Here is a 26,483-nt window from a genome sequence, read left to right as displayed (position 1 = left end):
ACCCTCCAGGCACTGTCCCATCAGGGGTCCCCAGGCTGTAAATCCTGACAGGAGCCCACTGCCACCTTTCTCCTGTGATGCAGCTGGTGGGTTCAAACCACCTACCTTTTGGCTAATAGAGGCGCATTTTCACCACCGTGCTATCAGGGCAGTGAGACATGGACCGGGTCTCATGGTGGCTGTCCCTGTCCTCATGGAGGAAGGTGGCATCATCTCAGGCGTGTGGCCTCACAGGATGGATGCAGGGACACCCGCATGCTGTTTCTCTCTTGCCAGGTCTGTCACTCCCGGGGGGTCCTGCAACCAACAGCTACGAGCTCAATGGCTGAAAGCGGTGGAAGGCTGTCCTCTGGCCGTTGTGGAGCCCCAAAGTCCGGCATCCGTCTCGCGAGGCGCAAATCAGGGTGCTGCTGGCTGGGTCAACTCTCTCTGGAGGCTCTCGGGGAGAAGCCGTCCTTGCCTCTTCCAGCCTCAGCGGACAGCCAGCTTTCCTTGGTCTGTGACTCCATTGCTCTGATGTCTGCCTCCATGGTCACAGACTCTCCTGTAGTCAAATCTCCCTCTGCACCAAAGCCAGCAGTTCGAAACCGCCCACCACTCCAGGGGAGAAAGATGAGGCTTTGTACTCCTGTAAGGATTTGCTGCCTCAGAAAACCAAAGAGGCAGCTCTGCTCGGTCCCAGGGCTGCTGTGAGCCGATCGACTCCAGAGTGGTGAGTTTGCTCTTGCTTTGCTTTGTTTTTAGCAGATAACCCAAGCTCGCTTTCCCATTTCAAGATCCCTTTTCCATAGGCGGTAACTTTCACAGGCCTGAGGACTGGGGATCCGAATATATCTGGAAGCCATGATTAAACCTACCACACACTCATGATGTGCTTACTCAACCTTCCTCCCGGACAGCTAGCTGGTACGTCCAGCATCACATGCTCAGTCCGTGTGTCTGTCATCTTCCCTTCACGGCTGGTGGCCCTCTCACCTTCCCAACTGCTCAGGCCAAACCCATGGGGTCAACCCTTAACTGTTCTCATTCTTACCTCGGCCCCCCGCAGCCGACCACCACTGGCAAACCCTGGGACTCCACCTCAAAATCGATCCAGAACCTAATCCCTTCTTGCCACCTCCCTGGTCCAAGGCTGTCACTCTCCTCTCTCTCTGCAGCCCTCTCCCCGCCCACCTCTCTCTCTTCTTTGCCTCCTTCTCCTCCTCCTCCTTCTCTCTCTCCAGCTTCCCTTCCAGCTTCTGCCCCTCCACAGTGCTGTCTGCACAACAGCCAATTCGGACGTGACTGCTCCTCCATCAGAGCCTTTCACACTCAGGGAAACCACGCGGCTCCTTACAAGCATATGTCACGTTCCAGTTCTGCTTGTTCCCAGACATCAGTTCCTCCCCAGCTCCTCCCGCTCCCTGCTCCAGCCACCCCCTCCTGACTGCCCCAGGTACCCGCCTCCACCCTTGCCTTATCACCCACCACTACCCTTAGTGCCCCCAGGTATCCATGTGGCTCCCACCTCCGGAAGGTCTTCCCTGCCCTCAGAGGCACCCACGTTCCTGGCATTTTGTTAGCTCCTTTCTCATTTGAAGGGACCCTGGTGGGGACGGTGGATAAGAGCTCAGCTGCTAACCTAAGGGGCCACAGTTCAAATCCACCAGCCACTCCGCAGGAGGAAGCTGGGCTGTTGGCTTTGTTTGTAGCCTTGGAAACCCTAGGGGGCGACTCTCCTCTGCTCTGTAGGGTCAGGACACTGTGAGTTGGAATGGGATCACCAGCAGTGGGTTGGGGTTTGGCTTGGTTTGCTTTTTCCCCTTTTATTTCTCGTAGCCGTTCCACACTATGTAGTAGCACAATATGCCCTTTGCTTCCTTATCTGTTCCCCCTACCAGAATAGAAGCACCATGATGACAGCCTGCTAGGTGCTCATTACATATCCATCCATCCATCCCTTCTCTCCACCCACGTGTCTAGAAGCAGGCACTGAGGAGGCACTGGAACCCAGCCGTAAGCCAGACACTGTTCAAAACCAGGGTGGTAAGCAAAGCGATAGGGAAGACCAGCAGGCCACAGAGCTCAGAGGAGAGAAGAACCTCCTCAGCCCAGGCTGGTGGGGCAGGCCATGCTGAAAAGGGCTTTGCAGGATGAATAGGAGTTCGTTGAGTGGCTAACTGCATCATACCTGGAAGAAGAAGCTACAGGTCCAAAAACCAGGACCTAAAGAGCAAGAAGTTCTCAGGACTGGGGAAGGCGTTGGGAAGTGAGGTTAAAGGAGACAAACAGGGACCTGAGGCAGTGGGGGGGGTGTCATTGAAGAGGGGCCATGGAAGGGTGCAGAGAGTATGGATCTGGAGTCTCCCCCACCTCAGGGGACCAACAGGCAGCCTGGATACAGGGAGAGACTGGGGGATGTACCATGACAAGGGATGGGGAATGCCCTTAAGTGGAGGCCACAGTGTGGTCTCAGAGCCCCCGGGACATCCAGCACGGTGCCAGGGAATGAACTGTGAAGCTTCCCTGCAGTGGGGTAGGGAGTGCAGGATGGAGAAGTCAAGGAGAGCTTCCTGGAGGAGCCAGGGTGAGGGCTGTCCCCGGGGCTGGAGACAGACACAAAGGACAGCCTTCACTTTGCCTGCAAAGCCTCCGGCTTGATGTCCAGCTGAGGAGCTTCACGAGACTTCGCATCTTCCATAACGTCCAGTGAGATCCCTCCAGGCAGGTCCGTTGTGGCCAGTTGGCTCCCGTTCACTGCAGCCCCGGGTATTGCTGCCCCTGCCCCACAGGCTTTTCCTGGCGGCAGCAGGTTACTGGGCCCTTCGATCTATGATACCGCTGGGTGGGTTTGAACTGTCAGCCTGTCTCCAACCCAGGCTCCCAGCCCTAAGGGGGCTGCCTGGAGGGGGGGGTCCTGAGTGGGGCTCTGAACGACAGAAGTGATCGGGATGTGCAGAGAGAAGGCCTATAAGAAAATATACAGCTTATAAGGCATGTTTAATTAAAGGGGATTAAAATTAATTTGCTTTAAGAAAATTAGTAGTGCCCTCTAGGATTTCAGAAGCAGAGCAAGGGACGATAAATCCAGAGGCTCCCTGGAAAAGTGGGGTAAGAGGGGAGGTTGGGCCAGGGGCGGGGCTGGCTTCTGTGTGAGGTGTCCTCAAAAGGAAGCAGTGCACAATGGCAAGGGGCCTCCTACACCCTCAGGGAAGGCAGGCATAATCAGTCCTACTTTGCCAAAGGGAAACAGCCCAGAGGGGGCAGTGTCTTGGCCAAAGTCACACAGCAAGGCCCAGGGGGACCCTAAGGACCCTCTCTTCCTGCCCTGGGCATTTCATTCTGCTCAACACATTGTAAGCCCCTCCCTCACTTCCTGTGGCCCCCATCTGAGCTGCTGCACCCCAGGTTCCTCCCATCTCAGAGTGGGGGCCCTCTGCTATGCCAATCCGCTTCCTCTGAGGCCCCCGTAAGGGGGGAGGGGGGGAAGGAGGGCAGGGGACACAGCCTGGGGACTGGGGACAGGAGGCAGTAAGGGAAGAGACCGAAATCAACAAGCATTCAGAATGTTAAGCAGTTTTCGGAGGAAAAGGAAAAGCCGGTTCAGCTGCAGCAATTTGCTCCAGGGGAAAATCGTGTTCCTATGCTCTATTATATAGAACAGAAGGAACATTTGGTGGGTTGGATACTTGTTAATTTATTTCTCTGTCTGTTAATGGGCCAGCACACACTCGTGCTGGCACACGAAGCTGCGCACGTGCACACGCTCCCAACACACACACACACACACACACACACACACACACACACACGGCACCAACATGAGCTGGCAGCGGGCAGGCTCTCTGGGCTTTTCCTGCCACCTACCTATCAAGCGTCACTCGGTTTCCCCTTTGCTCCTCTCCTCGCTGGGGTCTGGAGGAAGTCCCTCAGGGCCCTCATCTGAAGAATGAGCCTGGAAGTGAGAGGACCCCAAGTGTCTCTGACCTTGGGATAGCAGTGACTCCCTCTGGACGTCGTTTGGCAAGTGTCCACAGCCACAGGGCCCAGCTGCTGTGGAGCTGACTCCCGGCAGAACTATGTTCCACTGAGACTTGTGACGGCTGGTGTTCCAGGGAGAGATCACCAGGCCTTTCTTCTGAGACTCCTCTAGGTAGAGCTGAACCGTAGGCCTCGCAGTTAGCAGGCCAGCATGTGCACCGTCTGAACCACTCTGAGGCCCCCATGGCCTGAAGTAGGACCCCGCCAACACCGACCAAAGGAATGATCCCCCACCCCCACCCCATGCCTCTCGGGTACTTCCAACCAACCGAGCCAAATATGCCACCGGCCACCCAGCTGCTCCAGTTAAATGGCCTCACCCCCAAGCCAACCAGACTGGCCACTCTGCCAGCCAATGCCTCCAGTCCCTCCTCCCCCGCACAGCAGCCAGAGGGGCTCTTGAGAAGTAGAATCCAAATGCTGTCACTTTCCTGCTAAATCTGCTCCCCAGTGGGCGGCCAAGGCCTCACTTCCCACTTCCTCTCCCTCTCCACCCGCCCCCCCCACCCAACCACACTGCCTTGACACCCAGCTCCCTCCCTCCCACGGCCAGTCTTGGCCTCACTCAGCCACCCAGAATGCCCTTCTGCCATATGAGGGTTCATGAAGTGTCATCTCTCCCAAAAGGCCCCCCTGCAGCGCGTCCAAAGGTGCTCGCTCACCCATGCCGGCCATTCCTATTTCACGGTTCTGTGGGTGTCTGCTCCTGGCTCAGCTCATGGCACTCCAAGGATGCCCAAAGTATTTATCACGTTGCTCGTGCGTGCGTGGCTCTCACAAGAGAGTGCAAGCACTGGATCTGCTACGTGCTAGCAGCTCTATCGGCAGCGTCGTGAACACACAAGGAGCGAGTGGACACATTCACTCCGTGAAAGGACAGTCCGCTCCAGACCAAGGTGTGGTGGTTGGTGGGAGGTGGACAGGGCTGCTGACGGTGGTCTGGACCTCTCTCCCGCTCAGGAAAGGGGGCAGGTGGCGCCGAGGTTGATGGAGTAGCCTCTATGAGCCGAGCCTATTCACGATGTAGTTATGGGTGGGGGCCAGGAAGACACCAGACTAGGGAATTCACTCGGCCTCTCGGAGCCTCCGTTTCCTCCTCTGTCACACGGCGAGGAGACAAGCACCCATCTGTAGGGCTACGGTGTGGGTGAGCGGGTTGTCCACGGAAGGCGTTGGCACCTTGCCTGGCACAGTGGCCTCTCCAAAAAAGTGAGCTGCTGACAGTAAGGGACCCCGTCTCTCTCTCCCAGGCGAGGAAGCATGAGAGATTGTGGGGACCGCCACGGGCGCCCGAGTTGGAAAGTGGGAGAAGCTGTGATTCAAATCCAGGCTCCTCTGACTTGGAAACCAGTGCTCTTTTCCCTGCACGGGATGCAGCCCAGCCAGGGTGTGTGTGTGTGGGGAGGGGGAGGGGTTGTTAGCAGCACGGCTGGGGAAGCCTGGCTCGCAGTTTACATCAGCGGGGTGTTCCCGGGTGGAGAAACTTCGAAGCACTCAATTCCTGGCCAAAAGGTGGGTGGTGTGAACCCACCTGGAGGTGTCTCCGAACACAGGCCTGGTGATCTGCTTCCAGGAAGAAGAGAGACCCGTGGATGACAGAGTGGGTTTGGGGGGGCTGCAGGGCTCTGGAAGTCCTGGGATGGGGAGGCTGCAAAGACAGGTTCCGGCCCATCCGCTCCCACTCAGACGGACTTAGGGGTCCAAAGGGAGCCATTACTGGAGGTCTGTGGGCCTCCAGGGAAAGCCCCCCACACAGAGGCGCTGCTCGGGGCCTGCCCAGCTGATAAGGGATCACGGCTATGGAGAGCCAAGGTGCCTCCCCATTGAGGCGGCACACAGAAAGGATGATCCCTCCGTGAGCAAACCACTTGTTCCAATCCCCACCAAGCCCTTGGCGCGGCCAGGCACCCTCCCATACATCCTGCATAGATCCCGGAAGTCACTGCATCATTTGAGCGTGCCCAAGGGTGCCTCCTCTGTCATTAGGGACATCTTTCACTGTGTGGAGGGTGCATAGGTTTTCCTCTGCGGCTGAGGTTTTAAAGCCTCCCACAGTGGCTCAGAAACACAAGTGGCTGGAAAGTGCTGAACTCTGCACCCCACACACACACACACACATGCATGCTCTCTCTCTCACACACACACACACACACACACACACACACACGCATATACTCTCACACATATACACACTCACGTACTCTCACACTTACAGCTCACACACATACACACATATACACACTCCCATACTCACACGTACATGCTCACACACACACACGCTCACATTCACACTCACAATCTCACACATATCCACACAGCCACACTCACATACACATTTACACACACTCCGTCTCCAAACCTGGTGGGGGGAGGGAGAGACCAGCAGACCCTAAGGAAGAGAGGAGCAGGGGACATTGCCTCCAGGGGCCCAGGGACAGCTGACTCTGTGCTGTGTGGCCTTGAGCCTCCCAGGAAGATTACCTAGTGGGGAGCAGCTCAGGACCAGCTGGGGGTCATCACCTCTAAAGCGCTCAGTCTCGGGGAGTACCGCATGGAGAGTCAGCTTTTTAAACAGGACATGAGCGAGTCATTAGCCCACCTGGGCCTGGTCTCCAGTGCGGTGCCGTTGAGCTGTCCGAGGCTATGGAGGACAGAAGGACACACCGCCGGGCCCTGGGCCACTCTCACAAGTGTTCTTATGTCTGAGCCTACTGTTGCAAGCACTGTGCAGGTCTAGCTCCTAGAGGCCCCCCATCTTCACTCTGCTCCATTTTCCATCTCTTCAGGGTGAAGCTAAAGGCCCCCTCCCCTCCAGCCAGTGTGCCATGGAAGTGCCCAACACCCCCGAGAGGTTACCCTTCCACTGCTCCTCCCACGGCCTGGGTGGGGGGGGCACACCTGAAAAATGGGTCAGGGGCTGCCCACCCCACAGCCTCTTCCTGCTGGTTTGGGCCCCCTCCAGCCTCCTCCTTGGCCTTGCAGGAGGCTTCCATACCTTACACATTGGGCTGCTAACCACAAGGTCAGCAGTTCGAAACTACCAGCCGCTCTTCAGAAGAACGAGAAGACTTTCTACTCCCATAAAATGTTACAGTCTCAAAAACCCAGAGACAGTTCTACCCTGTCCTGCAGCATGGCCCATGAGTCGGAATGAACTTGTCCTGTCCACAGACCCTGAATCCCAATCCCTCCCCACCCAAACTCTACACTGGGAACCCCTAGCCTATGTCAGAAAATATCTGTTCTACCCCAAAGCCCGCCTTCCACCTCCACCAGGGCACCAAGGCTGGACCTTCTTGGGGCTCAGAGCCCCTCCCAGGGAGCTCTTGCAGCGTAAGCTCCACCCGAAGATTGGCCCTTCTGCCTGGCCTTGCTAATCCTCTTTCCAGGAGCCCTGGCTGCACCGTGGGTTATGCATCAGGCTACTGACCACAAGGTCAGCAGTTGGAAACCACCAGCTGCTCTCTCTGCAGGAGATACTCCAGGCTTTCTACTCCCGTAAAGATACAGTCTTGTAAACCCAGAAGGGCAGTTCTACCCAGTCCCATGGGTCGCTATGAGATGGAATCAACCCAATGCCGTTGACTTTGACACACTCCTAACTGGAAAAACTCGATGAAATGCCCTTTCTACATGTGAGCGTCCTCGAATTTCTAGTCGGTTCTTTTCAAACCCTGGTCCTCGTGACCACAGACCCGCAGCTGGAAAAACACCACTCCAGAAATGGTGCGGTGGGTGACACATGGGGCTACTAACCTCAAGGTCAACAGTTCGAACCTACCAGTAGCTCAGTAGGAAAAAGATGAGGCTTTCCACTCTGATAAGGATTTATCAGCTTGGAAACCCACAGGGGCACTGCAGCTCTGTCCTAGAGGGTCCCTATGAGTCAGAACTGACTTCAGGTCAGTGAGTTTGGTTTTGAGTTCGATCCCCCTTTGTAGGGCTGCCCCTGCCCCTCCTCTCAGCTTCCCCAAGTCCTCTTGAGCCCTGCAGACCAGCCTCCTCCAGAAAGCCCTCCCTGACCACCCCATCCCTTTCCTGAGGCCCACAGTGTTTCTCCTCGGTGCCTCTAACTTCAGGTTGCCACCTGAAGGCACGGATCCTGTCACTTACTTACCTGGTGGCTACCAAACCCTAGAAGAGCCCACAAGTCCTCAGAACGGACAAGCTCATCAACTGGTTCAGGGGAAAAGGTGTCTTGATGCCCCTGTGACAGATGGTGAAACTGAGGTTGAGAGGGATGGGGGCCGGCTGGGATGCCTGCACCACCCTCCCCTGATAAGCGGTCCAACCCCAAAGCTCCTGGAGCCCCCGAGTGGCCTGTTGAGCTTTTGAGGTCTCTGAGAATTTACACGGCCAGCCGCGGCTACAAAGGTCCCCAGAAGGGAGGACACTGGCAAGCGGGGACAGGGGTGGAACGCGACATCACTCCCTGCCCCCCTTCACTCTGCCTGGACAGAGAAGCCACTGTGTCACCATCTCATCCAATGATTTCAGCATTGATGGTGTCCGGCTATCAGAACATACAGCATCTGGGGTCTTAAAGGCTTGAAGTTAAACAAGTGGCCATCTAGCTGGGAAGCAATAAAGCTCACATGGAAGAAGCACACCAGCCTGTATGATCATAAGGAGTCAACGGGATCAGGTATCAGACACCAAAGACCCAAAACAAACAATCATATTGATGTCAATGAGGGGGGTCGGAGTGGAAACCGAAAGCCTATCTGTAGACAATCAGACATCCCCTCACGGAAGGGTCACAAGGAAGAGACAAGCCAGCGAGGGTGCAGCATAGCACTGATGAAACACACAGCATTCCTCTACTTTTTTAATTGCCCCACCCCCCCACTCATGATCACCAGTTCTACCTTACAAATCTGGCTAGACCAGAGCATGCACACTGGTCCAGTTAAGAGCTCTCACAGAATCCAAGACAAATAAACCCCTCAGGACCAATAATGAGAGTAGCGGTACCATGAGGGTAGGGGGAAGGTGGAGGGAGAAGGGGAAGAAAGAGGAACCAATCACAATGATGGACGTATAACACCCCCCACCAGGGGGACAGACAACAGAAACATGGGTGAAGGCAGACAGCGGATGGTGTAAGATATGAAAATAATCATCTTTCATTTATCAAGGGGTCATAAGGGCGGGAGGGGGGGAGGGAAAAAAGTAGAAAGAACATGTTTTGAAAATGATGATGGCAACATATGTACAAATGTGCTTAATACAATTGATTGTTATAAGAGCTGTAAGAGCCCCCCACCCCCTAGAAAATGATTTATTAAAAGAAAATGATGTTAGCGTTTCCTGTAGGGCTGCCCACTGAAGGGAGGGGCTTGGACCATTTCTCCTTCAACTCTCTCAGCGCAGGCCCCGGGCCATGGAAAGAGAGCCCCTTTCAGTAGGAGACCTGCACCTCACCACCATCACAACCACAGTCTGGATGCTGAACTAGAGCGGGCACCGCCTGGCACACACGAGGTCCTGGGAACGCTGCCCTACTCCAGTGGGATCAGAGGCTGACGTCCCACAGACGACGCTTAACTCCAAGACGGGCAGACCGTGTGTCCCAAGAGACCATCCAAGTCGCACCAGGTTGGGGGTGCTCGTTTGGAAGGCAGGTGGACACACTGAGCAGGCAGCAACCAGGATGTCACCAGGACAGCTGAGTCCAAGCAGCAGGCGTGGCATGGGACAGGGCACCTGGGGTCAGCGTTCTCAGGAACCAGATGGGTGGGCCCTGAGCACAAGGTCTGGGTGATGTCCGACATCCCACAGTCACTATCACAGCCCCAGCCTCCTCCCAACGCCATCTGGAGTGGAGTGGGACAAGTTGGGGGGCCCTGCGAGAGTACCCCCCAGAGAAGGGATGCCCTCCTCCCACCCCAGCCTCTGAGCTCAGCAGGGAGTCCAGATCCCACAAAGTTGAGAGCCAAGCAGGAGGGTCACACACAGTCAGCTCTGTGCAGAGGGGCAGCTGTGAAGGCCATGGCTATAGATACACCAGGCTGGGGGCCAGGCAGCCTGGTGGCTTAAGGCTGCCAGGGTGGGGTTGGGGACAGTCCCCTCCCCACTAGCCTCCCCATGCCACCTCCACCCCCATTGCTTGGCTGAAAGGGACTGCAGTCCCACCCCGCCACCAGCTGTCTGCTCTCCAGCCTGGCGTCCATCTTCAGCGGCCCCAGGGCCTCTGTGGGCTGCAGCTCTGGCTTGCTGGTCTCCCCCAGGCCAGCTCAGCCCTCCTATTGTTCAGAAGAGCCTCTTGATTGAAAAGGCCTCTCAGGCATCTCACAAATAAGGATCCTTTAATTGGGAAGTTGTTAACTTCTCAAAGAGGAATTTTAATGTTGCTTCCCTACCACCTCCTCTGCCCCAAATCTGTAGAAAGCCAAGCGTCCCCACAGGTGCCCCTTCCCTAAATGTGGGGTCCCCCCAGCCCCCAGACTCCCAGGCCTCCACCCACCGACTGCAAGAAGGCCCCCCTCACTTCCCTCCACGAGGATGTCTGCTCCACACTCAATCTCACCACCCACGCCCACGGCCCACTCAGAGCAAAGGGTTAAAATGATAGCACTCTCCCCCTAGGGCGGGACCCACTGCCCAGAGCCTAACTCAACCAAACCAAACCCAGTCCACTGCCGTCCGGTGGACTCCCACTCAAGCCCAAGGGCTGCAGAGTGGAACTATGCTCACCCAAGGGTTTTCTTGGCTGTATTCCTCCCAGAAAGAAAGCACCCAGTCTTTCTTCCGTGGCACCAAGGTTGGGTCCAAACCGCCAACCTTGAGGTCAAGAACCCAACATTCCGTGAACTGCCCCCACCACGCCCTCAGCCTCCCTCCTGTATAAGATCTGGTAGTTGCTCATGTAAAACCAAAGAGAGGGGCCACTGCCAAGGATAAGTCAATTCCAACCCGTAGTGGCTCTGTCGGACAGAGTGGACTGCTCCGAGGGCTTCCAAGCTCACCGCCATGAGTCCATGCTGACTCACAGCGAACCCTTGTGGGCTTATGAGACTGGAACTGTTTACAGGAGTAGAAAGTCCAGCCGTTATCCCTCAGAGCTGCTGGTGATTTTGAACTGCCGACCGTGAGGATCGCAGCCCAACCACTGAATCACCAGGGCTCCTGAGACAAAATCTTTAGGAGGACAGGAAGTCTCATCTTTCTCCCATGGAGCAGCTGGTGGATTTCGAACTGCTGACCGTGCATTGAGGAGCCCGACACTTCACGCAGTATTGCCACCAGGGCTCCTGCTGATCACATAGGATCAATTCTATTTATGGAGCGTTTACTATGTACCCAGCCCTGGAGCCCTAGTGGTGTCGTGTTCATACACTGGGCTACTCAGCTAAAGGTCGTCGGTTGAAAGCCACCAGCCGCTCCTCAGGAGAAAGAGGAGACTTTCTTCTCCCATAAACAGAGTCTCAGAAACCCACGGGGGCAGTTCTGCTCTGTCCTATAGGGTCTCTGTGAGTCAGCATCCGCTCGATGGCTGTGAGCTTGGCTTGGCGGCCCTGCTCCGAGTCCTTTCTCTGGGTTCATCTGTTGAATCCAGAGGTGGCTGCTGTCATCATTCTCTGTTTTTGAGGCCAGGACAAGACAGGCCCAAGGAGTCTAAGTCATTTGCCTTCATTTAGACCATCTGTTAGCAAGTGGCAGATCTGAGCTTGGGCCCCAGCTGTCTGGCTCTGGAGTGGGCCTGCCCTAAGATGCCACCTGCCCCTGCCCGGCTGTGGCCCCCACACCCCTACATCCCGGGAACAGCCCGGAGCTGGCATGTAGCCGTGCTCCCTCCATGTTTACAGAAAGAAGAAATGGCACAAAACAAAGCACCCTCCTGCTGGGTCTCACCTTTGAGACAGTGAGAAATCAGGTGGGCGGGATTACACCCAGTTCACAGTCAAGGATTCGAGGCCTGGCTGCTCCTGGTCACTCAACGAAGGGGTGGCAGAGCCTGGGAGGGAGGAGGGGGGTCTCCTCCGTAGGTCTTCCTTAGTCTACGTCCACCTTTCACATACATTTGAGGCCGCGGAGAACACCGCGGCTTGCTCCGGGCGCACCTCAGTCCCCAAAGTGACAGCCCTGTTTCTCCAGACTCTAAAGAGGTCCTGTGCAGCAGACTGACCTAATCAACATGTCTTCCGGCCTCTTGACGGCTTCTTCCATGAACGTTGATTGTGCACCCAAACAAGGTGAAATCCTCGCCAACGTTAACCTGTTCTCCATGTACCACGGCGTCACCTCTTGGTCCAGTGGGAGGATGTTGGTCTCCTTCCCATTAAGTCATTCTCCACGCTGAAGGCTGTAATCCATGATCTTCATCAGCAAGTGCTTCGAGCCCCGTGCACGCTCAGGTCATTAATAAGCCTTCCTCCGGGCCTAGTGCTGAGCTCTTCTTCCGCAGTGCTTGTCGGAAGAAGAAGCAGAGATAACAGTGCCTATCTGCCCTCGCCTAGGGAGCCCCAGTGGCATAGAGACTTACACGTTGGGCTGCTAACGGCAAGGTCTGCGGTCCAAAACCATCAGCTGCTCCTCAGGGGTAAAAAGGAGGCTGTCTACGCCCGGAAAGATTTGCAGGCTCGGGAACCCCCATGTGGAGGGCCATTGGGAGCCAGCATCGACCCGAAGGCCGTGAGTTTGGGGTTTGAGTCTTTTCCCCCACCTGCTGGGATGAGATGAAGGCCGCGAGGTGCTCGGGACCCACAGAGGCAGGCAGAGGGGCTGGTGGGGCTAAGAGGGGGTGCATCTCCCAAGGTTTCATGCTCCGTGGGCTCCGTCCGTCTCGAGCGGAGGCTGGGAGAGAACAGGCAGTGTAGATGCACTGAGGCTGGTCCCGACAGGCAGAGCTGTAGGACACAGGCATCACCCGGATCCCAACCACCTGCCGGGTCCCAATAGGGCCTCGGGGCGGAAAGAGAGAGGACTCAGGTGCCAAGCCCCGCTCCTGCCCATGTGGCTCCTGGACCCACCCCTGCGGGCTGCCGAGAGGCAGGCTTCTACTCACCTGGCAACATAAGGTGGAGCTTCTCCACATCTGAGCTGCCTCCAGGGACTGGGATGCCCTAGAGAGAGGAAGGTCCCTGTCCCTGCAGGTGTGCAAGCCAAGACTAGAGGCCAGGCTCCCAGGATCCCCTCCACTCCCACAACTTGAGGCTGGGTTAGGACCCAACCTGGCTGACCTCAGAAGTGTGGAGGTCTGTTAGCTATTCGTATTCCTGGGTTCTCCCAGCAACCCTAGACCAGGAGGTCTCGGCGGACCCCAGAAGAGCCCTCTCCCTTTAATGACATCTCCAGGTGGTCCTGCTGCACAGCCCGGCGTGGGCACCCAGCCCCAGGGGAGCGCTGCCATTTGATGAGGATCACATTCAGGAAGAACTCCAACAATTGGTGCCTGGGACAGTGGGCAGAGCTGTGAGGAACACGAGGGTGAGGAAGGCAGAGATGAAGGTGAGGGTGGCAACCGGCACACAGACCTGGGAGCAGTCAGGAAAGACGCCCTAGAAGTGACGGGATTTGGCTCTGGAGACTGAGCCTCCCTGCAGGGGACGGTGGAGGAGCACCGCAGGGCTCAAGAAGGGTTAGGGGGCCAGGCAGGAAGGTGAGCTGAGATCATGAAAGGTCTTGAGTAACCGGAGGAAGACTTCGGACCTCCACCTTAGGCAAGGAGGAGCCGCTGAGGGCACCTTATCCACAGCTTGGGTGTGGTTCTCTGCACCCTTCCCCACCGTACTTCCCTCCTCACATCCTACAGGGAAGCCCTCGGAAGCCAGGACTCCGCAGGCGGCCTTGCTGATCCGGGTCTCACCGCACTGCATCTCCGAAGGCGCGCAGTGGCACGCAGTCCCACGCTCCTCCGTCGCTCTGTGAGTGGACAGCATGTGCGCCTGTCTTCTCGCACACGGCTCTGTCTTACACACACGCGTTCCAGCGTTGGCGGGCTTTACCGTATCGTGAATGTGCTTATCTGGGGTTTTCTGCTATTAATTATTCATTGCATTAATAACGGTGGCACCAACAACGATATCCATAGCAAAAGAAGAGATCGTGGTTTCTCTCCTACCTACATTACAATGACACAGGATTACAGACATACGATATGGCGGGTGGGGGAGGGTGTGCGTGTGAAAGATGAGCTTCCAAGATCATGGTTTGTGGAAGCTCCTCCTCCAGAGAGATAGGACCTTTGCTGGTGCAAGAGTAGCACGCTGAGCCATGAGCCGAAAGGAGCTGGGCTCCGTGGAAACCGCCAGCAGGGCAGTTCGATGGCGGCACTCAGGGTTGCTATGCATCCTGCATGGGATCAACTCAACGGTGCACAGCAAGGCAGGGAAATAGATGTTGTGGCCTCAAGGTCCCCTCTGTGCAGTCTGAGCCTTCGAGAGCCCAGCCTCGGGTGCTCGCCCGAGGGTGCTGGGGACACATGAGAGTGCCTGGCTCAGAGCGGGTGTCCAATAAGGCGGTCCCCAATGATGGATGGCCGGGTGAATCCAGCAAGCATGGAAGCAGCACCCTAAGCATGCCACAGGGGTTTCAGGGGGCGATCAGGCTAGGCTGCGCCGAGTCCCCTCCGGGCCCTTCAGCCTTGGGTGTGGGACGGAGGGAGGAGGCCTTGGGAAGAGGTCAGAGAAGTCGTCCCGGAGGAGGCCACAGCCACCCACTCCCCCAACTCTCCAGGCCCCCACATGAGACAGAAGTTCAGAGCTTGAGTCAAACGCCCTTCGTCTTGCTTTGGTAGCTAGGACCCCCAGCCTCGCCTGTCCTGGGCCCACATGTCCTCCTGTCCCTAGCCATCCCCCCACAGGAGCTCTGGGGGAGGGGGTGGGTGGAAGGGGTAGGAACTGGCAGGGGGTGCCAAGGACAAGCTGAAACTTCCTGCAGAAGCTGAGAGCTTGTTCCAGTCTACCCTGCTGCTCAGAGCCCGGCCTCACATCTCCTCCCGGGAGCAAAGTCCCTCTGCTGCTGTCTCCCAGGTCACAGAGGCCTTTTGAGAATAGGGGACTGGCTAGACACAGGGGAAGAGGTACCTTATCCAAGGTCACACATCCACAGGGCAGTCCCCAAAGCTCCCACAGTCAGGTGATGGGCACTCCAGGCCACAGCACATACCCTTCAACTTCCCTGCCTCTTCCCTCCCTGTGAGGAGGCTGGTTCCCCCTCCCCTCACCGCCCCAAGGCCTGTCTCTGCGTTGCACATCAGGGCCCCCATGTGCACAGCGCTGTTATCACCGATGCCAAAACACAGTCAGTCGTCACAATGGGCAACGGAGAAGGGGCTCCACATGCCACCCAGGGCGCCCACTGCTGGGGCATTCCACAGCCATTGAAAGTCCCTGTACAGCAGCTTGTTTAATGATGGGAAAATGAGCCTGGTCTGGCATTAAGTGCAAAAGGCAGGTTGGGAAACAATAAGTACAGTTTGATCCCAATTATGGCATAAAGACCTCGTTTGTAAAAGACTGACGGGCGAAACACCCAAGCACACACGTGCGGCTTTTAATACCAGAGAGACAGAAGGTTGAGAAAAAAATCCTGTGGGTCAAGGCTCAGCCTAGAATGTCCCTCCTCCAGCAAGTCTCCCAGACCCCCGCTGTGAGAGATGCTCCCTACCCTCTCTGCACTAGCACCGTCCCCCTGACTTCCTGCCTCCACTCTGGGGGGGAGCTCCCAGGACCAATGTCTTTTGGGTGTTCCTGTCCACCTGGGCACGAGTGGCAGAGGCAGCCTTCTCGGCCAGTGTGGGCACAGGGCTCACACCACTCCTTGGCCTCCTGAGCTCGCCCCTACCTCCCCAGACTGTGTGGAGGGCAACCCTGACCACAGCCTGTCTTCCCAGTTCCCCAAAGCAATTACATATTCAACTGGAGAGGCTAATTAACGGCACATTCCACCCAGGACTGACTAATTAGCAAGAATATTCTGATGCAGATAACTGGACTTCAACTCCTAGCCTATGATGCCAGGAGGAAAACCAGGTGCCCACTCCCTGCCATACACCCCCGGCTGTCCAGCGGGAGGAGGTGCTGCTGGCTACACCTGCCACCATGCCTTCAGAAAAAGGGTTGTGCACCCCCACCCCCACCCCTGCCTAGCACTGGGCCTTCTGCCTCTGAATAATGACCATGCTGTTCCGGTCCAGCCTGCTGCTCAGAGCCTGGCCCCACGGTTTCTCGGTTCCTCGCGGGAGCAAAGTCCCTCTGCTGCTCTCTCACGGGTTCCAGAGGCCTTTCGAGAATAGGGGACTGACCCAGGCAGAGCGGAAGAGGTACCTTATCCAAGGTCACACAGCAAGGCAGGGGTCAAACTCAGGTCCCCTCCTTCATCCCCTGCCCTTTCTGCACATGCTACAGCGTGTCCATCCCCTCCCAGTGGACAGAGTGGGAGGGCTTGTCACCTCCCACATTCTGGGGGACCTGCTCCTCATCATAGAGCCAAAAGGCCGTCTGGCAGCTCACACAGAGCCAAGGTCACCTGGCTGTAGGCCTGTCCCGCACACGCAAGTGCACTCGCATGCACACACACGCACAGACCCTGACTCTGGCACGGAGCCCCGTGCTGCTCCACACGCCGGCACCAATGCCAGCTTCTTGACAGCTTCTTGGACCCTGCCGGTCTCCCTCCGCACGCTCCCGCTCCCTCCTGCCCTGGAGTCATGCGCACGGTTGGTAACAATGTGACGGCACCAAGGTCAGAGCCTGCCCATCAGCCCACCAGGGAAGGCCCCCACTCCACCCAGGGCCCTTAGCCCAGCCCTGCCAGGAAGCCTCATCTCTCGGATGAAAGGCCCTGGCTTCGGTGCCAGTGGCCCAAACCCACCTCAGCAAGGGCTCGCCAGGGCAGCAGCACCACCTGATTGAGCCCCTGGGCTTCCTGCCCCACGCGTGTGGGGAGGGAGAAAGTGCCCTGAGGCAACCTCTGACAGCCTTCCCCATCCTCCAATAGCAAGAGCCCCATCCCATGTCCACTCCTCAGGGCCCAAGCCCACCCCTCTGCCTCAGGAGCCCGGTGGGCTTCTTACCTCCAGCTGGGCGGGTGGCTGGGAAGGGTGGCTGCCAGAAGCCAGCCCGGCTGGACTCGTCGCCCTTGGAGCTCACAGGCACTGGGGGCCTCGGGGCCTATGGGCACAGGAGGCTGTGGGGAGAAAGGGGAGGTGAGCCTTCAGCTACAGCAGGACAGCACGAGGGGGGCCGTGGGGAAGCTGCTGGACAACGAATACGCTACGCCGTACCCTCACGCTGGTACTCACTCACTGACACAGGCTCTCACTCAACCGACTCACACACCAACACGTCTTCACACACGCACACACGTGCTGTCACTGACACGCTCACACGTCATCATCACTCACATGTGCGCATACACCTGCTCACGCAGTGCTCTCTCACACTGGAACACACAATCTCACACACGCATGGTCACACATCTGCTCACACACACCTGCCCTCTCAGACTTACACACACGGGGGCTCACTCATCCGCATGCCCTCACACACTTGTGCTCATACACCTGCTCACACCCATGTGCTCTCTCACACTGGAACATACCGTCTTACACACACGTGTGCTCAGTCACCTGCATGCACGCACACACATGTTCACACACACGTGCTCTCTCGAAGTGACACAGCTACATGTCACTACACCACAACTCTGGGCTCTGGGGACTGCCAGGTCTCTGGGCACGGGCAGGGCAGGGTTTGAGTGTACACTCCTTCCCACACAGACACCGACACCAGGCCTTAAGAAAGTCACGCCTCTGCGCCCCCTCCCCTCCGCTACACGATGGGAATATGGTCCCCTCTGCCAGGATCGCTGGGAGGACAGCGAGAGAGAAGACACACAGGAATTGCTCCTTCCGTTTTGGTGACTTCCCGCCTTCCTGGCTGGCCCTAAGAAGGGGTGGTGGGCAGTCTCAGGACACCATTCCCTCATCATCCCGCGTCTCCAGGATCCAGCAGCTCCCACCCACCTACTCCTCCGCACCCCCAGCCTCTCTTGCTCATCCAACATTCTCTAAGGGCAACTCTGGACGAGACCCTGATGCCCTCCCTGTGAGCTGGGAAGACACGGGACAAAGCCACGGTCCTCCCCGAGCCTGAAGGCCTCTGGTCCTTACAGTCTCCTGCACTTCACCAGCAACCCCACACACAGACACTCACATACTCGGCTGCACCTGTGAATACACCCAGTGTGTTCCTGCCTCAGGGCCTTTGCACGTGCAGTGCCTTCTATCTGGAGTACCCCACCCCACCCCCCAGCACTCCTAGCCAAGCCTGGCTCTGCCCTACCGCCATACAGCCGAGACTCCCCATCTCTTTGTCTTGGTACCCACTGCTCTCTCCTCTAGGAATGGTTTCCCCACTCCTTCCAGCTCCTTCATGGCCCAACTGAGTCTTGTGCCTGAGGCCTCCCTCAACCATGCAGAGAGCAAAGCCCAGGCCATTAGAACAAGCTCACAGGTGGACACACCATTCTCCCACTTCCTGGCGGTGTGGCCTCCTCGGGCACACACCGGCCCCTCCACCTCTCAAGGAAGGGAGGCCCTTGCTGAGCAATGATCATGAGGGTCCAGTCAGGCCTGTGTTTCTCTGAGTGTGAGGAATACACCCCTGGGGGAAGGAAGGGGCAAGGGATGTCAGGTGGCACCCAGACATGCGTTTTTATTCCCCAGGTGGGTGCTTGTTTTCCTGGGCCCTACACAGAAACTGTGACTGGCACCTGCACAGGTGAGCTCATCGGTGTGCAGCTGGGGGCACACCGTGGACCGACGTGAGAACAGCGGGTAAAGAAAGCGCAGGCGCAGTGGTGCCGGGGGTGACTGCCAGTGTCATGATGCAGAAGGGATGCTGGAAGCAGCATCTGATCGGCACCTGGCTCCCAGCAGGGTTGGCAGCTTCTGCTTTCCCTGGGGTCCAGTCAGCACCTCCTTTCTCCAGGGATTCCAGGATACTGTCCGGCACAGGCCTAGGACCACGGGGCACTTGGCAGGGCCTTTCAGAAGGGAGGGATGGAGGGAGGGATGGGTGGACGGGCGGACGGTTGTGTGATGGAAGGGTGGGTGATGGGTGCGTGGAGAGGAAAGTGATGGAAGGGTGGATGCAGTTGTCACATAATTCCATGCCAACTTGATAATATGTCTAGGGGTGGAATCTAGCCTGTCCATCAGGTCATACATAGTCTGGTGATGCCTCCTTGTGGGTGTAGCCTTGAGGATTCTGGAAACTTCCTCTCTTTCTACCTGGAGGTAGGCCACATGCTCTCTCTGCTTCACTTTATGCTGTTGAGCCACTCGGAGAGCTGGAGGAGCCAGCGCTGAGATGCTGCCACCAGCATTGGATCCACCAGACTTTCTACCCACCAGCCTGCAATCTTCCTGCATTCGGCATCACTGCATGTGCTATGTGAGTCTGAAGAGGAATGTATGGACTAGTATCGGACATATGGGCTAATATCAGATTTATGGACTTTATCTGGGATCTTTTCTTGATATACAATTATTCTTTGATATAAAGTTCTCTCTTAACACACATGAGTATCTATGAATTTGATTCTCCAGTCAACCCAGACTGACACAATGGATGATGGGGGGTGGGGGGTGGAAGGGTGGGGTGGGTGCCTAGAGGGTGGGGGATGGGTGCACGGAGGGATGGGGGATGGAAGGGTGGGATGGGTGCATGGAGGGATGGGGGATGGAAGGGTGGGACGGGTGCATGGAGGGATGGGGGATGGAAGGGTGGGACGGGTGCATGGAGGGATGGGGGATGGAGGGGTGGGGGATGGATGCCTGGAGGGATGGTGACGGAAGGGTGGGGGTCGGTGCATTGAAGGATAGATGGAAGAATGGGCAAGACTTCGAAGATGGTTGCCATGATGTGAGTAAAGCTAATGGTAGGATCTGGGGCCACGTGGGAGGATCATGATGGAGGGATCTTGGGAGCAAGGGTCTTCTACGAAGAGGCAGGGAAATGGGCACTGGGAAGGTTCTAGAGTCCACCTAAGCTTTCCCACTCTGGTAACAGAGCCAGGACACCATATGGACACAGAGCAGAAGGAACCTGCCCAGCCCGACGTGTGGCCCTGTGGCCAGCTGGCCCTGGGGCATGCCTCCCTTTGAGTGCTGCTGCTGAGAGCCAACAAGGGCTAGTGGTGTCAACCTGGGTCAGAGAGGTAGCCAGGGCCTGGGCAGCTCCTCAGACCTGGGTCCCCATGCCAAGCCCTGCCGGGTCCAGAGCAACACAGCCGACCCTGGCTCTGGGAGGCCTCCAGACCACTGGGCTGGCAGCCCTGAGCTGGGTTCCACCTGAGCTAGCAGAGACTCAGTCCCCAAAGCACAGCTGCAGGGCCCCAGCTGCCATGTTCCCAGACAATGAATGGCCTCATGCTCCTCCCCCCAAAACCTTCTTGAGGCTCCCAGTCCCCTCAGTGGCACCCCAAGGGGTTGCTATGGAAATGGGACACAGGTTGAGCATGCCAATGATTCAGGGGCAGAGAGAGCCTCCGCGGAAGCTAGGGAGTTCTCGGGGACACCGGCCTGCCTGTGCGTGGAGTCCCAGAAAGGCCTCAAAATCCCAGCTGCAGGGCCCGCTGCCAAGGGGTCACCACAGGGGGTGTCTCCCGCCTGCCCTGTTGGCACCTCACAGGTGCAGCTGCACCTGGGGGAGCTCAGAGCATCAAACGCCCATGTGTGTCCTGCAGAATTAACACAAGCTCCGGGGATTGTGGGGCTGCCCAGGCAACAGCGACTCAAGGATCCTGCCACACAAGGCCGGCGCTCTCGGGGCTAGCACCCAGGCGGTGACCGCAGGGGATGTAGGTGTCACTCGTGCGCCTCCTCCGGGCAACAGGGGCACAGCAGCACAGAGCTTGGGAGGCGCACACCCACTGTGCAGATGGGGACACAGAGGCCCAGTGAGAGGCTGCTGTCAATCCGCAAGGCAGCTGAAACGTCAAGCCCTGAAGTCTGGTCTCCTCTTGCCTAGAGCTTTTCATTCCCTCATTCATTCATTCATTCATTCATCCATCCACCCATCGATTGCCCTTTTGTAAGTGCCTACTATGTGCTTGGTGGGAGAAAGAGGAGGCCTTCTACTCCTATAAACAGCCATAGTCTCAGAAACTCACAGGGGCACTCCTGCCCTGCCCTACAGGGGCGCTATGAGCCGGCATGCATCCACTCAATGGCAGGGAGTGACTGTGTGTTTGTGATTAGGAGAGAGAGGAAAGGGACCCGCAGCTTCTCACCATGGTGGGCAGAGGGGGGAGCTGGGGCAGCTGTCCTGGGGGAGCCCAGGAAGGTGAGCTGGAGCCTCAGGCTCTATCTCCAAGTAAGGCTTTCAGAGAGTATCAGGGCTCCCTGACTGGCCTCCCGCTGCTCCCTCAACCTGAGGTCCCTTCTCGCCCGCTGTGCTGGGAGCCCCACCCGACCCCAGCCAAACAACGGACAAATAACACCGAACTCACTGCCATCGAGTCAACTCCAACTCACAGCAACCCTATAGGACAGGACAGAAGGTCCCTGCAGGTTCCCAAGACTGTAACTCTTTACAGGAGTAGAAAGCCCCATCTTTCTCCCATGGAGTGGCTGGTGGTTTTGAACTGCTGACCTTGTGGTTAGCAAACGTATGTGTAGCCACTATGCCACCAGGGCTCCTACTGTGAGCCCCCACCCTCACCCCGAGTGGAGCAATGTTAAGCTGACCTGGGGCCCTTACCTTCAGGATGTAACACCCCGTGCCTCAGAAACAGGGGACTTCAAGAACCTGCCTTGCACAGCACAGGGGCTCCATGGGTTAGTCCCCGTCTTCCTCCTCCTCCCCCTCCTCCTCCATCCTCCCTTTCCTGGCACCTCCCCTGGGCCAGGCTCTGGAGCCAACCCACGGTGGGGCAGAGAACATGTGACCCCAGCCGCCAGTCACCACCTGCTCCATGTCTTCCTCACAGGGTGGCACTTTTGTCCAGTGTTTGGTTTGCGTTGGTTGGGGGGGAGGGGGCAGCAGCGGGCATAAGACGGGCATCTCCCAGAACTCGGCTTGGTTCTGGGAAGACCTTCCGGCTCTGTTGTGACCCACAGGGCCTAGACCTCCAGGGACCACTAGACACAAGTGGAAGTGGGAAGCCGGAGAGGCGGCCAGGTGCACCCCGTGTTGAGAAGGCAGGGCAAACAGAAGACAGGAAGGAGAGGTGGTGGGGCTGGGGCTGTGGGGAGGGCGGGCAGGAAGGAGGCCTGGGCTCTAGGCGTGCTGGGAAGACTTCCTGGTGGAAGAGGAACTGGAATTGCCTGGGGGCCTGCCAGCAGGAAGATTTTCTGAGAGAGCTAAGCCAGTCCCTACCCTGCAGGTGGCGTGATGTAGGGCTAGGCTGGTGGGTGCAGCGGGGAGCAATCCCTCGGGGTCTGCCACCACTGCCATCTCCCGTCCTTAATTTCCACTGTCCCATGGGAAACCAGGAGGTAACCCAGTGGGGTAATGGTTACGGCCTGGGCTGCTAACCTCGAAGTCAGCAGTTCTAAACCACCTGGTGCGCCTTAGGAGAAAGCTGAGGCTCTCTCCTCCTATAAAGAAAGAGTTGCTGTCTCAGAGACCCCAGGGGCAGTTCTGCCGGGTTCTGTAGGGTGGCAGTGAGTCAGAATCGACTCGGGGCTGTGAGTTTGGTTTGGGTTTGATGTGAAACCAAAAGAAGCCTGGTGCCAGCCTATGCAACCACGAGGTGTCGAAGGGATCAGGTGTAAGGCATCATCACAGTGAATGATGGGGGGAGTGCGGAGTGGAGATCCAAGGCCCATTAGTAGGCCACTGGAGATCCCCTTGCAGAGGGGTCTTGGGGAGGAGATGAGCCAGTCAGGGTGCGATGTAACAATGATGAGAAATACAACTTTCCTCTAGTTCCTAAATGTTTCCTCCCTGCTCCCACTACCATGACTCGAATTCGACCTTGCAAGTCTGGCTAGACCAGAGGAGGTACACTGGTACAGATGGGAACTGGAAATACAGGGAATCCAGGACGGATGAGCCCTATAGGACCAGTGGTGTGTGTGGCAAAACAGGGAGGGTAAAGGGAGAGTGGGTAGGAAAGAGGGAACTGATTACATGGAACTGTGTGTGACCTCCTCCCTGGGGGCGGACAACCGAAAAGTGGGTGAGGGGAGACATCGGACAGAGTAAGATATGACAAAGTACCCATTTATAAACTATCAAGGGCTCATGAGGGAGCGGGGAGCGGGGAGGGAGGGGAAAAATGAGGACCTAATGTCGGGGGTTTAAATGGAGAGAAAATGTTTTGAGAAACGATGTACAAATGCGCTTTACACAATTGATGTGTGTATGGATTGGGATAACAGTTGTATGAGCCCCTAATAAAATGTAAAAAAAAACAACAACAAATAAATAAATAAATAATTTTTAAAAAAAGAAGCCTGGTGGCCAGCAGGTCAGTACCTGGCTGCTCCTCAAAAGGTTGGGGGTTCAAACCCACCCAGGGACTCCAGGGGAGAAAGACTGCTGATCTACTTCCGTGAAGATTGCCACCAATAAAACCCTTTGGGACCAGTAGTCACCAAGCATCGCCATGAGTCAGGACCAGCGCCATGACACGCAGGCGCCACGACGACGGGAAATCAATCGGCCAGGGGCCAAAACAGTCACAGCAGAAGGAGAAGTAGGGCCAAGCATAGGAGAGGCCGAGGCTCCGAGACACAGTGATGGAGGAGACAGAGGTAGGGGGCAGAGAGATGGAGATGGGCAGACAGGCAGCGTCCACCTCTTTCTCCCCAACCCCGCTCTGCAGCTGCCAAGAGAAGCCAAGGATGCACACAGTTGGGGAGAGATTCCTCAGCAACAAGAGGCGTATTTGAAATGAAACCTTATGCGATGGGGGAAGCCTTCTGGTGCCAGACATCCAATCCAGACACCATAAAGTGAACACTGACGCATCCAACGACATAGACATGTACAACAGCTGTACAGCAAACAAGAGAAAAATCACCGACAGAGTTACAAGCACAAGCGAGACACTTGGGGGGGCGGAGAGGGAAAAGAGGACCGCTCATATACAAAGAGCCTCTAACAAATCAATAGGAAAATATGACCAAGGAAGAGAAAAATTGGCAGCGAGTTGGAAACCCGCAGCGAGTTGAAAACCCGCAGAGGAAGCACTACATTGGCCAATAAACATGTGAAAAGGTGCTCTTGCTCACTAGCCATGGGGGAATGATAGCAAGTGCAGCTAGACACCACTTTCCGCCCATCAGACGGGGAAAATCAAAATGATGGGTAACATCCAGTGCTGGCAAGGATGTGGGGAAAGGAGCACTCGGGGCTGGTGGAGGGAGGGAAGGAGGGAGGGAGGACTGGTGCGACCTCTGGAAGGGTAATTTGGCAGTATTGATTAACGTTTTAAACACCCACACTCTCCCACCTCATAATCCCACTTCCAGGCACTGATCCTGCAGAAGTGATCGCAGCAAACGCACCCATGAATATTCCAGGGTGCTCAGAGCGGTGTCCACGGAAAGAGGACAAAAGGAATTAGGAGCGGCCTGAATGTCCGTCAATAGGGGACTGTTCGCATAAATTACAGCGCTCCAGCCTTTCCACAGAGAGGCGCACTGCGTAGAACAATCAGGGGGGGGAAATCCAATGGTGGAACGTGGAACGCTATTGCTGAATGTACCCATTTCTATAAATAGCAATGCGTTGGGATAAGCCCCAGAAGGCAGGTAGACAATGCTACAGGGATCCCCCCTGACGGGTGGGGGCTTTCATGATTCCCCTTGACAAACGTATGCTGGGTTTCCTTTTGTAATCAAACACACACAAAATCAATAAAGACGAGGGATCTTTCATCCTTCCTGGAACCCCAATAGAGCACAATGCAATCTAAGCGGGAATGTTCTGGGTGAAAGGGGTAGGGGCCAGCACCCACCCACCTAACCAGAGTCCCTTCCCCACCCGTGCCTACCCCACAGGCCCCTTCCAGCCATGCCATGGCTCCAGACCAGTCTGGGGAACAGGGGGCCCCAAAACTAAGGCCAGAGAGGAAAGACCTTTCCCCAGGATCCCCTGGGGCCCAAACCAGGGCCTCTGACCCTCGGCAGTGATCCAGCCCTTCCTGAGCTGAGGTCCTAGGTTTTCTGGGTACTGCCTGGGGGAAGCCTGGGAGTGACGGGAACACGTGGCAAGCCTTTGCAGAAAACCCCAGGGAGAGGGGACTGGGCTCTGGATGCTAACAGGCTCCTGTGGATGTGGGAGGAAGGAGGGGGTGGGGGGAGCGGGGGTGGGGGTGGGAGCAGCAGGGCATCTCTCTCTCTTAATGCACTGGGGTGGGGGGTGCCTGTGGCACACATAGCTGTGACTGATGGGTGCAGGTGTGGTACTCACAGACAGGGCACATGATGCAGGTCTGCAGAGGGACCATGGAGGGTGTGTGGGCTCCCAGGGCACAAGTATGTGTGTGTGTGTATACACGTGCATGTGCGCGTGTGCACAGCCAACAGGCCTGTGGAGAAGGCAGGTGCAGGTGACATCCCTCAAAGCCAGCCCCCCTGATCCTGACAGGTCTGCAGACTGTTCCCAGAGACCAGGCCAGTCCAGGAAAGTCCCTGAACAGAATCAGAGAAAACTGCCCAGAAGGAGCCTGCAGCCTCCGCCAGCCCCCAAGCTTCCCTCCCTCAAGCATTTGTTTGCAAAGGCTAGTGCTTCACTGCAGGAGGCCCAGGAGGCCCACTGAAGCAGTACAGGAGAGAGCCAGCAGACTCCCACGCTGCCTGTGGCACCTGGCCTCCCTCTCTACCAGCCCCGCTCCACCTGCTGCTGGCACAGGGTGCAGTCCACACCACAGACCCCCGCCGTCGCTGCCTGCTCCACCACCTTCCACCCACCTCACCAGGCCCACCAGGTCAGAGACCTGCCCCTCACTGGACCACAGCCTCACTCCTGACCCCAGCATTCCTGACACACTTACCTTCCTGAGCTTGGCAGCCTCTGTGCCCGCTGTTCCCTCCCCATCAATCCCTGGTGTCCCCGGCTTCCACTGACAGCAGCCCCCGACTCAGCCTTCTCCACCGCTCCCTGCAGGTCTGGGTGAGCGTCTCTCTGACATCCCCAGTCAGCCCTTGCTTCTGCCCTGCCCGGCTGTGGCTGCTTCCCTAGGGGCAGGTGGTGGGTCTGGTTGAGATCCACCCACCACTGTAGAGCCCAGCCCAGGGCTTGGGGTGGAAGACCCACCGAGAACTGAGGCTTGTGGAATGAATGAATGAATGAATGAATGAATGAATGAATGAATGACCACACCCTGGGCCCCACACCAGACACAGTGGGACCTTCATAAGCCTGGGGGCTGGGACACCCAGCTTCCTCTCCTGGGTCAGCATGACAGGTGATCCTGGCCACGTCACCTGAGGAATGATCAAAGCAGGAGGCTTGTGAGAGCTGCAACTTCCTAGGCTGTACAGTGAACCCTCGCCACTT

The 26,483-nt window shown here is 57.0% G+C and overlaps 1 protein-coding gene across 1 annotated transcript in view; it reads right to left on the bottom strand.

Moving 5' to 3' along the window:
- Positions 1-17,142, bottom strand: part of LINGO1 (leucine rich repeat and Ig domain containing 1) — a 198,434-nt gene extending 181,292 nt beyond the window's left edge. Inside the window, exon 1 of the mRNA XM_045285847.1 lies at positions 17,039-17,142. The gene's annotated coding sequence lies outside the window, so the exon portion shown is untranslated. The remainder of the gene's footprint in view (positions 1-17,038) is intronic.
- Between the last annotated feature and the right edge of the window lie 9,341 nt (positions 17,143-26,483).

Source organism: Echinops telfairi, unplaced genomic scaffold (genome assembly GCF_000313985.2).
Source record: "Echinops telfairi isolate 266 unplaced genomic scaffold, ASM31398v2 ScPeMD7_7475;HRSCAF=8513, whole genome shotgun sequence".
Classification (NCBI taxonomy): Eukaryota; Metazoa; Chordata; class Mammalia; order Afrosoricida; family Tenrecidae; genus Echinops; species Echinops telfairi.
Note: the sequence above shows the minus strand (reverse complement) of the source record. Positions and strands in the feature narration are given on the sequence as shown.